Here is a 14,214-nt window from a genome sequence, read left to right as displayed (position 1 = left end):
CGCTTCCAGACCGGGGGCAAGTTCCCGAGGAACTTCAGTACGCTGTCCAGACTTTTTAAGCCATATTATCCCCCCAGAAGTTAGCGCATGAGATTCCAAAGGTGAACGAAGCATTTGGGCGAATCCGATGTTCGACAGGAACTTTAAAGTCAACTCGTGTTCCTCCAGGGCAGGCAGCGCGCTTCCGGCAGCGCGTGTGCTGAGCCACTGCTGTCCGGGCCGAGCCCCTGAAACCGACCTTCTTCATTCCGCGAGGGCCAGCCCCGGGCCGAGCCCTGGGCCCTCTTCCCGGCGAGACCACGGCTTTGAACCGAGCGATTCGCTTTGTGGGAGACATGCCTCCCTTTTTCTTGTGAAGGCTTCACAGTTTCAATCTGTGCTCGTAGCGGTGGCCGAGACCAGAGTGTCTGGGGACACCCTGACAGACGGTGTCATCAGGAGGGCGATTTGAGACTCTGTTTCATTCTTTGTGCATCTTGGAGGCTGAGTCCTGCCAGTCACTCCCCCTGACAGGGCCTGGCGTGGGCCGGGGAGGGCGGACTCAGTAACCGAATGTGAAGGGGTTTTCTTAATTCTCTTCAAGTGTCTATTATTTTTATTAGCATTGTAAAAACCTTACGTTGTTATTATAGAAATTATGGAAAATAGGAGGAAGTCGATGGGAAAAAAAGCACAGCAATTTACCTGCAACTCAATCGTTCCCGCTAACCCTTGGGGGAGGTCCTTGGCTACTTTCTCTAGATTTCGACAGAGACCCGTCTAGGTTTGCGATTCTGACTTCATTTTTCCCGCGTGGCACCACAGCCCCCGGACTCCCTCCTGCGGCCGGTCCTCCCTGCACCCCCGGGCGGCCTGGGTGCCTGCGCGGTGCCGTCGCCGAGAGGAGGAGGCAGCCCGGCGGCGGCTCGTGGGGCTGGCCTCCTGCCAGCTGCCGGGGGGCCGCTGTGCGCGTGACTGCTCTGCCCGGTGACAGGGTCGCCCAGCGGGCAGAAGGGGCCCCGGTTTGGGAGGCGCGCAGGCCCACTGAAGGACTTGAAAGCGCTGAGTGGGGGCCCGGGGAACAGGCTGGTGGCCGCCTCAGACGAGAGGCGCTGCCGGGCAGGCAGCATCTGTGCCCAGTGTCTCCTCATGGAAAGGCCGAGCCGAAAAGCACCGTGACTTCATGCTTTCCTACCCAAAAAGCGGCGTGCTCGGCCTGTCCCCTGCTTCCTGCTTGTAGGACCCTCCAGTGGGCCGCCACGCACAGGTGGTGGCGGGCACGCGTGCGCGGTGATGCGCTTGCGTGCGCTTTGTGTAGCAATGCCTGGCACCCGCCCTCGGATCCCCGGGGGACGCGAGTGCTCCCACCCCCCGGAGGCTCTCCTGTGCCCCCCCTTCCGCGCCTCCCCCTTGGCGCGGCCCTCGGCCTCACCGCCGCCGCCACAGACCGTGGGCTCTGCTCCCCGACGCGGGGGCGTGCGGCCTTTGGTGGGCGGCGGCCTTCCCGTGCCGTGGGGTCGCTCTTTCTGTGCCACGCTCCGTGGCGCGGCTGTGTTTGCGGGTGGATGGTTGTTGCTGTGCTGTGTCGTCACCTGCTGTATGTGTGTGGTTTATAAATTCAGTCTCCGCGTGAGGGATGGACAATGGGCTATTTCCAATTTTTCGTACTATTAAGAGAGTTTCTATCAACCTTTTTGAACTGCCTTTAGCTGGACCGAGGCCTTCTTTTTTAGGGTACGTATAAAAGAGTGACAGAGTAGTTATATCATAAATATTGTCAAGCGCATTTTCAAATTTGCTGTATGAATTTTTATGGGAATCATCACTGTATGAGAATTTTGGTTGTTTCATCCACTAGCTAATCCTTGTTATTGTCAGTTGTCTTGACTTTAGCCATTTTGTGTGTGTGTATTGATACACCATTATTGTTTAATTTTCCTAAAAAGGGTCATTTTATAATTTTTCAGCAGGCTATTTGGGCCAAGAGAAAAGCCACATTTGGCATGTGCCTGTTTAGGTCCTTAGTGATACTATTTAGTGCTTTATGTTTTTTAAAGTATGTTTGTAGCAATACATTTTGTATTATTGATATGATTTCTGTGACATACATATCATTTGATATCTTTATAAACACTTTGTGTCTACCCTATTCCCCCAACAAATAGTTCGTGTCTTACTTTCTCGCCGCTGTAGACAAGCGACATTTCTCAAGGACGTCCACTTCGCTACCCATTTTAGACCGTGCTCTGCGCACTTAAATCTCTGTCCTGGAAAACTACGAAGGCGCCCGTGTTCCTTCTGAGGCTTCGTGTTGGAGTCTGTCGCCCACTTTCAATTAATTTCAGAGTTGGGGTCGATGTCAGGAGCTGCCTTTCTTTCCCTGGACAGACACCCAGCCTTCCCGGCACCCTTTGCCGAATGGCCTTCTTTCCTGACGGGGTCGCCTGTGCCCGCGCTGGAACGGCCGACCCGTGGGGTGGGCGGGCTCGGGCCACCATCAGCTCGGGGTCCTGTCGGCTGAGGGGTCTGGAGGGCAGGTCCTGGGTCCTCAGTGTTGTTTTCAAATAATACACTTTTCCCTATTCTAGGCCCTTTGCATCCCCTTATTTCTCGGAGGTTTCGATTACAGTGCTGTTGAAGCCACGCAGTACCTTGGGGAGAACGGCAATGTGGACAAGAGCGAGTTTTCCAAGCCACAGAACCAGCATCGCTCTCATCTTTTAAGATATCCCCGGGCTTTTTCTCCACAATATTTTGTTGTTTTTAATGTGGAGCTTGTGCACCTGTGTTAATCATTTTTGCTAGACATTTGAATTTTTATTATCTGCAAATGTGGGATTAGTGTATCTTATTTCAATTTCCAGCTGCTGGAATGTAGAATATACATCAATATTTGACACGATGATCTAATGTCTCTTAATTCGGACTTAACATGAATCAGAGACAGACCCCGCGGCTGAGTCCTTGAAGAATTCATGATCCACCCAATCATGAGCAAAATAAAATCTCACTTTAAATTGCTAAATTTGGGGGTTGTTCATTACCCATCAAGAGATCCCCAGAACTACACAAAATGTAGATTCTTACTGAGTCCACAAAGTGGGGTAGCCCAGCGTCGCAGAGTCCGGACCGGCAGGCCCTGGCGGAGCAAGGCCCAGGCCGAGACCCGTGCCGTGCGACCGAGCGAGACCGGCCGCGGCTCAGGGCCCGGGCCAGCCGGGACGCGTTTTATTTTGTCTTGGCAGGTACGTGCGAGGCCAGGGCACGCTGGCACTAGCTGCGGTGCCGCCCTCTTGACGGCTGGCGCGTCTCGGCTAGTTCGGCCCTTATGGACATCGAGAGGCAGCGCTGGGAGATGTCCCAGCCTGGTTGGTGAGCGACCGATGGCCTGAGAGAGTCGCCGCGCGGCCAGGCTCGGTGGCTCAGGCTGGCGTGCACGTGCGGGGCCCGCGGCCACCCCACGCCCGCCCCGCGCCCTTCTGCTGGGCAGCGCTCTCCCCGGGGCGCTGCCTGGGTCCCCTGTCTCCTCCGTCCCCGCGACGTGCTGGGCTGTGGGCCGGGCCCTGCTGTCCTGCGTTCCGCTTCTTTACTTCCGTGCCTTTGTTGCTGTATTACGGATGGGTTTATTTGCCATTTGCTTATTTTTGTGCAAGGACAATGACGACCGAGGCTCCTCACATTGCTGAGCTTTTTCAATGCCACATTCTCTTTGGTCAGCTGCCTGAGGGCTTCATTCAGAATTCTGACGCGACGCCGTGCCCGTTCCGCTATAGCCTGGAGACCCCGCAGTGCCTGCGGCACTTGTCTGTAAACACGCCCGCTTCCCGTCACAATGCGTCTGCGAGTTAGGTGCCCCCTGGCTCCAGGGTCCGGGAACTGAGCGTCTGGAGTCACCGGACTTGTTGGCTGCGTGTGACAGCCGACCTGTGCGCTGGCCCCTTGGAGGCCAAGCCCGCGCTTCCCCGGACGCAAGCGGGTTTTCCGGTTTTTAAGTTTATAATCGTCTTTAGTATTATGCTCTTTATCTAAGTATTTCTAGGCTTAGAGTGCACACATCAGGGGGTTTTCTGCTAATACAGCTTTCTTTCCCACTCGCATTTCGGGGACAACTTGCTCTGGTTTCGATGTGTAACGTTTCATGCCTCACATGGTGTACAAGGCGGAGGTAGAAGGGGTGGCCATTTCAGTGCACGTTAAGCAGGAAATAGAAAGGAAAAGAGAACTTTTATGCTATGATCACCCTTCATATAAACGTCGATTTTAACAACCAGGTTCTGCATCAGACTGAGCGACGTGTGCCCTCTGAGGTCACTGTGAACGTGCCGAGCGCCCGGGCTGCTGAGTGAGCGGCGGTGCCGGGCGGGGCAGGGAGCCCCGTTCGCTGCCGCACCCTCCCTGCGAGCGCTTCCCACGGTCAGCGCGCCCGCACCCCAGGTGCGCCGAGTCCCTGTGACTCGTTGGTGTCGGGCCTCGCAGCCTCTACAGGACAGAGGTTTGCTTCTGATAAAATCGCAGGACGGGATCGTGGATGACGAGCCCACGTGTTACCAGGTGGAAATGGCCCGTTTTCTTGGGAAGAGGGACGCGTGAGGGACACGCTGGGCTCTAGGCCACGGGGAGGCCTGTTCACCGAGAGGCGAGGCCGGAGGTCAAGGACTCTTGCTGTCACCTCCGACGGGCCGTGCAGCGACCTGGAGCGGCCATTTGACCTCCCCGCTTGGTTTTCTGGTGCAAAACCAGGGGGTCGGGCCAGCGGGCTGTGCTTGAGCACAGGCGGGGGGGGCACAGCGGCCCGTTGATGGTGGGCTCACACCCCGCGCCCCGCCTGCTGCGAAGAGACGGTGCATCTGCCAGGAGAGCAGGCGGCGAGGTCCACACTGACTGTCACGCCCGCGCTCCTCCTAGGACGTCCCCGGCGGAGGTGGCCTCGGAGCAAATGCTCCCTGATGACAGAATCCACGTCCGCCCCCGTGGTCCACCCCCGACACGCCACACGCCATCGGGTACAAGCCGAGTGTGAGAGGGGCACTTGGATCCGAGGCTGCGCGTTCCCCGGGGAGCAAGCAGGGGCGCGAGAGGGCAGCGTTTATGGTCATTACAAAACAGAGCCGCAGCGGCGGGGGCGGGGCCAGAGCCCGGGCCGAGCCTGCAGCGTGGATACTGTCCCTGCCGTTTGCCCGCCAGGCCCACCGCAGGTCACGAGCCCTTCAGGCCTCCCTGCCTCCCTGCTAAGCTGGGGACCTTCCAAGCGCCCATGTCACCGTTTCTATTAAGGGTCACAGACATTTGCTTGGCCCACGACCGCCCTCAGCAAGAGAATAATGTTGTTCAAGAGCTTTGCGCACCGTCGCGGAAGCTGGGTGGGACGTGGCTCTGGCGCCGGGTCCCTCAGGGTCCTGGGTTGTGAGGTGTCGTGCCCTTTGGGGCCACACCAGCGAGCTGTTGACACACCGGGGACCCTCTGCACACCGCGCCCCATTCTGGTGGCTCTGGCTTTGCAGTTGCTTGTTTGTCTTCTCCGTTCCCACAGTAAACCTGCCGTCCACGACGGTGATGAATTGCTGCGCAGAGTGAAGCTTTTGTTTTCTTTAACCATCAGCTGAGCCACCTTAAATAAATAGCTCTTTAAGCCTCGGAGTCTGGTATTTCCACCTCGACCCTCTCGATAAGGGACCGGGCGGTGCTGGCGGCCCGTGGGAGCGCCTGCTCGGGGCACCAGCCGGCCGGCCGCAGGCTGCCCCAGGCTGCGGCCCCGTGCGCGCGCGCCCGAGAGCGTGTCCGCAGGCCTCTCTCCGAGGCTGCGCTGTGGCCCGGCAGGAAGCCCATCGGGCCCCCTCGGTTTTGGTGAGTTTGAAATGACTCAGACACTGAAAGCATTTGTTTCATTTATAGAAATTGTGTTTATGGCTTCATTCCAAGCCGGAATGGCTGCCTTTCTCGTCTAACCTGCAGCTTGGTGTGCACGCGGGGGCCCCACCTCTCAGCCCGTGCCACCGTGGGGCGCTGTCCCGGCCTGCGGCAGGTGGTCCTGGGTCCGGGTCCAGCTCGGGGGCGCAGCAGCCCTGCCCCCCGGGTGAGCCACTGCACTGCCCGGAGCCGCGATTCCCACGTGTAGCGTGGCTTCTTGTCTTGCGGCCAAGGCGGCGGGACAGGGTGCTGCGTGTTCTCTGCGTGGTCACTGCATGTTTGCTGTGTGCGGCCAGGGAAGGAGTCACAGAGGATGTGGGTTGGTGACGGGGGGCCCGGGACTCCAGGTCACTTGGCTGGTGTCCTCACCCCACAGAAGGTTGGCGCTGGGCCGGCAGCGGGGACAAAGGCTCCTCCGTCCACAGTGGGTGGGAGAGGGCACTGGGCAGCCGTCCGTTGACACAGAACTTGGCTGAAAGAGACACAAGATTGACGGTCACCGGTCACCAACATCTGCGTGATGCCAAGAAAGTCCCTTTATTTCTGTCCCCAGATTTCTGACCTGCCCTGTTGAGAAGAGGAGGCCCCGCCCCCGGCAGCCTCCCTGGGGTGGTCAGCGCAGCTCGGCGGGGCGCTTCTCCCCGTGTGGCGCGTCCGGGAAGCCGCCTCCCTGGAGCCTTCGCGTCGGGAACGTCCGGTGCCTGTGCTGTCCTCTCAGTGCGAAAACGGCCCGTGTTCTCTCAGTAAACAGTTCGCTTCAGCGGGTGGGAGTGCGCAGGGTGCCTGCTCACGGGCCGTGAGGCCGTTGGATATTTAGAACGCCATCGCGGTGTGTGTTTAGGAGGAAGGTCCCGGCGGCAGGCGGAGCTCTCAGATGACGCAGGTCTCCTGCCCTCACGTCCACAAACACCTTCCTCCCGGTGCTCGACCAAACCCCGGGCTGTGCCGCCGGGAGAGGTCCATGCGGTGGACTCGGGTTCCACCCCCGCGGCCTGGCATCAGGGCGACTCCCCTCCGTGAGCCCGGCTTCCTCCGGGCGCCCGCCGACCGGCAGGGCTCCTCCTGGCCAGGGGTCAACCCATGTGAGGTGCTCTGCCGGCAAAGCGAAGCAGCTTGGCGCGGATTCTTCCGGAATGATGTCTCCGCCGGAAAACACGGGGACATTATTGTCCAACGCCTTGGTGTCAGCCCTGGGCGGTGCCCCCCGCCGGGCTTCGGTCCCCACGGCCCGAGCTAGCACGGCCACGCTCTGTTACGCCCTGATGGAGGGATAATTTGTCACTCAACAATGGGCCTCGTAAGGACCACTTTCCCAGCCGCAAAATCTTGCGTCCCTCGGAACACCTGCTTCGCTGGAGTGCGGTCCTCTCTCAGCCAGGAGCCGAGAGGCAAGGGCCCCGGGGGCTCCGAGGTCACACCGGAGGCGCATGGCGCGCGGCCTCCGAGCCGGGAAAGGCGCATGGCGCCCGGGCTGAAGGGAGCTCGTTAGGCTGACAGGGCCCGCGCCCTCCTCGGGAGGCGCCTCCCAGTGACGGACAAGGGCTCAGAGCGTGTTTCAGTCCCCCCGGCGGCGTTCAGCTGGTGTCACACGTGATTATTATTATGGTTAACGGAGACGTTTAGGGTCATCCTAGGTTCACAGCAAAATTGAGAGGCAAGTGCAGAGATTTCCCGCATGCCCTGCCCCCCGACAGGCAGCGCGTCCCCTGCTACCGCTGCCCCCACCAGATGCTACGCCGTCCCAGCCGAGGAGCCTGCCTGGACAGGGTGGGGTCTTACCACCCGAAGCCCACAGTTCTCACCAGGGTGCCCTCGCTGCTGTGAGTTCTGTGGTTAGGACACACGTGCAGTACACAGGTAGCCACGCGATGGCATCGTCATTAGTGTGTGAACTGCCCCCAAATCCCGCTGTGCTCTGTCTGTCCCTCCCCCGCCCTCGAACCCCGGACACCGCTGGCTGTTGTGCTATCCATCGGTGCGCGCTGTTTTTATGGGGAGCTCATCCCGACTCTTTTCCTTGGAACTGGACAAAGAGAACGAAGTCTCGGGGAGACAGAGCCTCTGGAGGACCTGAGCAGGCGGAGGAAGCTTGACCCCCACTCTGAACGTTTGCTGAGAACCGGAAATACGAGGGGCAGTTGTGAGAGTCTCCGAGGGCAGAAGTCGGGTGTTTTTCTCTAGTCTAATGGGGTTTAGACAAAAAGAAATGCTGAGAATGCGGTGGGTGCGGTGGGGGGAGAGTTCACCGCACTGGCGCGAAGCGTGTTGGATGGTGAAGTTGTAGGAGCATTTGAAGACATGCTTAGCTTCTAGGGAATGAGAAATAAAAACGGAAAACAGCCTAAGTTTCTCTTCATTTTAAGACGCTCTTCTTTGATCTTCAGGCAGAGGTTTGGTGAACAGATTATTGCAGGTTAAAAAATAGAAAACTCTAGCCTCCCCCTGCTTTCCCCTCTCGTCCTGAACACGCATGTCTGAGGGGCCGGGAGAAGTAATGAGAAACGGAAGAGCTCACGTCTCCCGGTTTGTGTTAAGCGGGTGCTAAATGCATCGAGCTAACTCGTCAGTGAGCTGGTGTCCTTCAAAGATTAAGTTGTCTTTATCTCCCGCCCGCTCGGTTCGGGGGGAGATGCTCCCAGCAGACTGATCTAAACGCGGCCGCCCCCGTAGAGAGTGCTCCTGCCAGGCGGTCCCCACGCGTCTTTTGGGGGGACTTGCATGATGTTGCTAATTATTTCAGGGGCCTGCTTTCTTTGCTTGCGGTGGCCTGGTTGGTGTGTGGCCGCTCAGAGTCGTGGCTCAGCCGAGTCCTTCAGCGCAGGAGCCGCTGCAGCGGAGGGTCTGCCCCGGAGCCCCCGCTGAAACGTGTGCTCCGCTGAAGGCACGGTGCGGGGACGCGCCCGGGGCCGCCTCCCTGGGCTCAGGATTGTTTCCGGCGTTGCCACTCACGTGGGGCTCCGCAGAGTAATTGCAGCGAGCGCTGGCTCTCGGCGCGGGGGCAGCGAGGTTCCTTCCCCGCGCCCGATGGCTACCAAGGGGGAGAGGAACACACGAAGGGAGGAAGTTAATTCTCACACTAATGAATTTTTAAATTAGTATTTAAATATCCAAACTTCAGCGGCCTGCTCCCCTGTAGGGAATGCCATAGAACGCTCAGGTCATGAGGGGGAGTGAAGACATTAACCCAAACCTGTGGCTGCCGCGCGGCGGAAGGTGTTTGAAGGTCGATGGAGGCCGTCAAATGCAGGGCATGAAGCTGTTAGGAAAAAATACAGGTTTGCCTCTGCTGTTATGCTCTGAAATCACTACATTTAAAATAAAGGGTTACACGAAGAACAAAGATAGATCCCTGGAAAGGCATTGAGTGCTCTTTGAATATAAATTGTCCATTATTATTTTTAATTTGCTGTGTGTTATAAATCACACTTTTTGTATAATTCCCCCATAAACCTGAGAAGTTAGGCTAATGTTTTAAGGATAATTATCACAGGTCCCTCCTGGTCTGATGACAGTAGCATCCATAACAAAGCTGCAGAGAAATCACAAAGCCGCAGTGCAGTCGCTGGCGCGTCTTTTACAGCTGCGACTATAAACCCAAAACAGAGGACCAAGACCCTAAGTACAGGCATCAGAATAACACTTTTGAGCACTTCCTTTGGGAGACTTATTTTTCAAACCTGGAAACGGAAGCGCATTCCAGACCCAGCCATGGGACGAGTAAAGGATTCGGAAAACAACTCGTACCCCTGGGGAGACCGCCGGCCGCGCCGCGGGGGCTCGGGGTCCCGGCGCCCAGAGCGGCTTGGCTCCCACGGGGCGAGTGCTTGTTGCGGTGGCCGCGAGGCGAAGGGCAGATCCTCACACAGACCCCTCAGCCGCTGCTGTTGTAACGATGTCACCACGGTCCGAAATCTTGGGGCCTCCTTGGAGAAACCCGCCGCGACCGGCGTTCGAGCTTCGCGTTCTGGAATCGGCCCTGCCTCCCGCCGCCGACTCAAAGCTGAAAAGCGCCTGTTCACCAAGGCCACAGACGCCCGTCTGCTGCGGAAAGGGGGCCCCTTTGCGTGTGGAGTGCGTCCCACCCTCCTTGCCCCCTGCCTCAGTTTCCTTGGCGCCCTAGCCGAGCACCGCGGGCTGGGGGCTCCGACAGCAGAAACCTGTTTCCTCTGCTCTGGAGGCCAGAAGTCCAAGGCTGATGTGTCTGCAGCTGGTTTCTCCACAGGCCCTCCCCTGGGCGTGCAGATGGGCATCCTTTCGTGTGTCCGCACGTGGCTGTCCCCACGTGTGCCTATGTCCTACACGCCTCTTCTCACGAGACGACGCTCAGACATTGCAGGTCAAGAACGGAACAGAGTCCCCCCTTCAGTTCAGCTCCTTACCTCTGACCCGCACTGTGCAACACGCACACACACGCGTGTGCACATGGGCACGCACAGGGGGTGCACTTCGCTTCCTCTGCAGGTGAGGAATGGCCTGCCCCCCCTTCTCCAGCTCGCTCACCGGCGCACTCTCAGCTGCTTTGAAGGCGGCGTCCGCAGGGTTGCCCCCTGAGCCCCGGGGAGAGGCATGCCCATCCTCCGCAGAGCTCTGGGGGCGCGCCGATGGCTCCCGCCCCCGGGGCAGCCGTGCTGTGAGCTCAGGGGGCCCGTGGCCTCGCATCCCTTGCTCAGGGGGAACAGCTGGTTTGGGTGAGCAACGCGCTGCTGGGCCGCAGCTTGTTCTCTGCCCCCAGACCCCGGTGTGAGCCGACTTCCGTCCCACGGTGTGTCCTCAGGGGGCATCTTGTTTCCCAGATAAGCAGCTTCCCTTCCGGGCCGCGCTGCGCTCTCCACGCCAAGCATTCCTTTTCTGTCCTTCCGTGGAATGAAACCCTGTCTGCTGTCCGGTGTGGCCGGGACAGCCCCCCGAGCAGCTGTGCCCGCTGTCCCTGCCAGCCCCCAGGACTCCCTGCGTCTTTGCCCGTCGCTGCAGGCCCCTGCGCGCGTCCCTCAGTGTCTCTGTTCTCCTCCTAAGGCCCGGGGGCGGGGGGCGGGGCGCTGCCCCGAGGGCCCCACGGTCCCACGGCAGAGAGAGCGCCTCCCAGCACCGGCCTGACCCCGCGGGCTGCGTCCGTCCCTCGCAGAGGCTGCGGGACGCGCGGCCTCAACGTGAGAGCGGCCGCCGCCCTCAGGTTTCACTCCCTGCCCTGCTGGAGTCTTCTAGACCCCGCCTCGCCACAGGGCTTTAATTTCTTTGGCAATGAATATTGGAAGTCTCGTCTCAGTAGATTTGAGTTGGACAATTTAGCTCGCCGACACTTAATCCATGTTTTAGAGGAACCAGAGCAACAAGAGAGAGTAGAGGAGGCATCCTCCCAGCCCCCAGCGAAAACTCATTTTGATTTTGTAGATGAAGACGGGGGACAGCCGCGAGGTGGACCAGCCTGGCGCCTGGGCGCGCCCTCACTGCCGTCCGCGATTAACTGACGCTTTAAGTTCAAAGCCAAGGACCCCGAAAAACAAAACAAAGACATTTAAAAACCTAAAACCTAGGGTGGGAGATGAAGCCAGAGAAAGATAATAAATCAGAGAGGGCAGGTTGAGACGCTGCCGAGGGTCCCTGGGGAAGGAGGGCGGGCTCGACGGAGCTCAGTGCGCGTGCGCGTGCGCGTGCGTGTGGGTTGGGCGGCGGGGAACCCAGCAGTGCACGCGTGTGTCTGGGGGAGACGCACGGCGCCTGGGGAGGGTGGCGGCCGTGTCGCACTGGGCTTTGACCAAGGACGAGGAGCGGGGCAGGCAGACCCCGCAGGCCCGGGGAGGGGCGCCGGGGACACAGGACCGCGTCGCGTACCAGGCCCCGGGCCCGGAAGCGAGAAGCGGGCCCAGATGCAGCGGAGTCCGCAGTGGAGGACGCGGCGGGACGGCGCTTGCCGGGGGTACGCTGAGGCACCGCTGGGCAGAGCCTTGACCGGACCCGTGTTCCGGGGAGAGAGCCAGTGGCCGTGGGAGGACTCCGGGCCCGGGGCGTGCAGAGCCGCCCACAGTGACAGGGCCATCGACAGCGGTTTCCCAAATCCACCTGCTGAAGCGCAGGTGGCCTGATGCTTTTCGCTGTTTGTTTGAAGCCCGTCTGCGAGACGCCCTGTCTCTCTCTGTCCTCCGGCACTTCGCCCCCCACCTGCGACCGCAAACCGACACCTGCACGGGGCTGGGGCAGGAGGCGACCCTGGGGAGGACGCCACGCCGCCGTGCGGGGTGCCCGGCACCCGGTCTGTCTCCCAGGAAAGGTGGGGACGCGGGGAGACTGGGGCCGCCCATCCTGTTCGGGGCGCAGACAGCAGCCTGCCTTTTCCCAGGAGGGACAGGTCCCGGGCTGGGCGGGGGCCACGGTGTGTAGCACATCTCACTTCCCAGTTTCAAAAGATGGAACACTGTTCCTTTAAAGCAAAAATCCTTCCTGCTTCTCATTGAATAGAACAACATTGGCAACACATGGCGGAGATACCAAAGCCCGCGGCAGCCCTGCGGAAGTCCCGCCAGGGCAGGAGGGGCCTGAATCGAGCCCGACGAGGACCAGCGACGCTGGGGGAGGGGCCGCTGGCTCGCCAGGCGAGCCTAGGAGGGTCCCCCGCCGGGCACTGCGACCGGGCCCTGCAGCGGGGCGGACCCAGCTGAAGAAAAGATTCCTGGGCACGCGCCTTTGTTTGATTGGTGCCACCGTGGCCAGGAAAACAGGAACGGAGGGCAGGCACCCTTCCTCTGGAGGTGCAGAAAGCGCATTTCAAAGGACAGGCCGCGACCCCTGCGCCAGTCAGTTCTGTGAGGCCTGCGGGCGGCCCAACCCTTTCTCGAGGAGCTGACGTGGTTCTCGGTGCTCAGCGGTCACGGTGCGAGAGGCGGGAAGGCTGAGATCGCGCTCTTGCTTCTCCGCACCTTCCAAAGCCCCTGTCCCTAGCTTCTCCGATTCTAAACTCGGTTCCTTCCGTCCCTGGGCCCACGCAGCACAGGCAGGCGGTCACAGCCCATCCGCCTCAGCCCTGTAACCCCAACGGGTCGGGGCGCGTCACCGATTCGCGTCCTCAGGAAGCCGTTGGGTTTCCCCAGACGCGGAGCTCTGAGTCACATTTCTAATTTCCTATTTTCTTTAATGTTTAAAAAGCTAAGAATAGAATAGGAGGAGGGAGGGAGCAGGGAGGAAGGAAGAATTAAGTTGTTCTTGGTTAGAAAAGGTAATAATTTAAACATGGAATTTGAAAGTGAAAGCCATAAATTGAAAATACTACCCCCTCTGAAGCTCTGCGCCGCATTTCCCTCGAAGACACGTGGCTCCCCTTTCTGGGGGCGGGAGGGAGGGTCTGGCTCCCCTCCCTCCGTGGAACCATTTGCGCTCCATACACGGAGCCGCAGGCGTCCTGTGTTCGTCCCTTCTTACCGCTGAGCAGCGTCCGGCGCGGACTGTCTCGCTACCTGTCGACCTGGCCACCCCCGGTGGGCGTTGCAGTGGCGTCCAGCTTTGGGCCGGTACAAAGACAGCTGCTGCACACGTGATGAACGAGTCTTGGACGGGCACATGTTCTCACTTCCCTTAGGTAAAAACAAACAAAAAATAGTGCAATGGGTGTTCAAGGCAGGTGTGTGTTTATCGGAGACACCGTCTCCTTGGCTTTGAAAGTGGCTGAGCCTTTTCTTCGCAGCACCAGCCCTGGGCGGCGCGTCCTGGGGCTCGGCACCTGCGGCGGCATTTGGAGTCACTTATTTTTCCCTTCTAATTTTAGCCTTTCCAATAAACAGGGGGATAGTTCTTTCGTACGATTTTTTGTTAGCGATTTGAACGTCTTGCCCTATACTCATTCGTAATCAGTCCATCTTTTGGGGAGTTTGCATTCAATTATGTTGCCCCCTTTTCCCCCACTGATACTTGTCTTTTTACAGCGTTTTAGGAATTCTCCATATGTGATGGATAGCTGTCCTTTGTCACAGACGTGTGATTTACAAGCATTCCTAGGAGTCTGAGGCTTCACTTTCATTCTCTTAACAGCATCTTTCAAAGAACAGATGTGTTTAATTTTGATGTGGTCCATGGCCTGGTAGGAGTTGGCTGGAAATAAATCCAAAATAGACACCGCAAAGTGCAGACATGAAAAATGGACCTATTCCACTGACAACCGGGGTCAGCCGTACCTGAAAACGTCAGACCCAGGATCATGGCCAAGATGCCGTTCATTCTCCCGTATGCTTGTCCTAGACGGGCCAAGGGAATCCAAGGGTGCGTGACTTTGGAACTACATTCAGGACACGCAGCTGCACCGCCATCTTGGAATTACACAGAAAACACGAGACCCTGCGATTA

This window comes from Pteronotus mesoamericanus, unplaced genomic scaffold (assembly GCF_021234165.1).
Source record: "Pteronotus mesoamericanus isolate MK-2021 breed Mesoamerican mustached bat unplaced genomic scaffold, CSHL_Meso_final contig_101, whole genome shotgun sequence".
Classification (NCBI taxonomy): Eukaryota; Metazoa; Chordata; class Mammalia; order Chiroptera; family Mormoopidae; genus Pteronotus; species Pteronotus mesoamericanus.
The sequence above is the reverse complement of the archived record's forward strand: the minus strand, read 5'-3'. Positions refer to the sequence as shown.